Source organism: Sturnus vulgaris, unplaced genomic scaffold, assembly GCF_052056855.1.
Source record: "Sturnus vulgaris isolate bStuVul1 unplaced genomic scaffold, bStuVul1.hap1 Scaffold_85, whole genome shotgun sequence".
Lineage (NCBI taxonomy): Eukaryota > Metazoa > Chordata > Aves > Passeriformes > Sturnidae > Sturnus > Sturnus vulgaris.
This window is the reverse complement of record NW_028276736.1, coordinates 2,133,658-2,135,261: the sequence shown is the minus strand read 5'-3', so window position 1 is coordinate 2,135,261 and position 1,604 is coordinate 2,133,658.

The window sequence follows — 1,604 nt, the reverse complement described above, 5'->3', positions numbered from 1 at the left end:
ACTCCCAGTAGGTCCCAAGCTCCATCCCAGTATAAACCACTAAGGCCAGCATCCCTAAATGTCACTCCCATTAGAAACCAGTAAGGCCAGCACCCCCAGAAGTTGCTACCAGTGGTTACTAAGTGTCCCCAAGACCCCTCCCAGTATAACTCAGTAAAATCCAAAATACCCCATTATAACTCAGTACAAACCAGTATAACCCAGTCAGCCCCAGGACCACAGCCCAGTATAAACTAGTATAACCCAGTATAAACCAGTGACCCCCAGCACCCCATCCCAGTATAAAACAGTTCAGCCCAGTAACCCCAGTAACTCCCAGCACCCCCAGCACCCCATCACAATATAAACCAGTATAACCCAGTATAAGTAACAGTTGGCCACCAAGTCCTCCCGGCCAGCAGGGGGCGCCATGGTGCAGCCCAGCACCCAGCCCTGGTGGTGCCACTCCCCATAGGATTTGGGATTCACCCCCAGGCACTGCTCCATGAACAAAAGCTCCAATGGCACCCTGAAACCTGTATCAACCAGTATAAACCAGTATGGACCAGTGTAAGTTATAAAAACCAGTAATAAACAGTAAAATCCAGTGTAAGGCAAACCGGTAGAGACCAGTAAAAAGCAGTATGGACCAGTAAAAAGCAGTATGGACCACTGCAAACCAGTATAAGTGGTAAAAACCAGTACAAAGCAGTGAAAACCAGCATAAACCAGTGAAAAATAAGGCAAACCAGTATAGGCCAGTGTAGCCCAACATAAACCAGTATGAACCAGTACAAACCAGCAAAACCATTAAAACCAGGAACAACCAGTAAAAACCAGTATAAATCAATAAAAATCAGTATAAGGCAAACCAGTATAGACCAGGATAGCCCCGCATAAAGCAGTAAAAACCAGTATAGACCAGTATGGACCAGAACTGACCAATCAGGGCTCTCCCACTCCCTCCCAGTCCCTCTTTAACCCTTCCCAGTGCCCTCCCAGTATAAACAGTTATAAACCAGTATAAACCAGTAACCACAGACTCCCTTTTAACCCTTTTTTACCCCCTCTAGACTCCTACCAGTGCCCTCCAGTCCCAACCAGTGCCCTTCCGGCCCCTCCCAGTCAAAACCAGTATAAACCAGTACAAACCAGTATAAACCAGTACACACCAGTCCCCTCCCAGTGCTCCCAGTGCTGGTCTCTGCAGGCTCAAGCAGGTGCCCACGTCAGGATTGGCTGCCAGGACTGACCCTGTGAGGGACAGCACCTGGGTGGGCAGCGCCCCCTGCTAGCCAAATGAATCCCAGTATAAACCAGTATGAACCAGTATAGACCAGTATGAACCAGTATAAATCAGTAAATCCCAGTTTCTTCCCAGTAACTTCCAGTTCCAATAAGAGATAACACCTGGGCTTGAGGTGCTCCCTGCTGGTCAGGTAACTCCCAATTCAAACCAGTATAAAACAATATGAACCAGTATAGGCCCAGTAAATCCCAGTACCCTCCCAACCCCTTCCCAATCCATCCCAGCATATCCCAATAACCGTCCCATGGACTTCTCAGTTCATCCCATTAACTCCCACTGACCTCCCAGTATGGCCCATTCACCCTCCCAGTTCAAA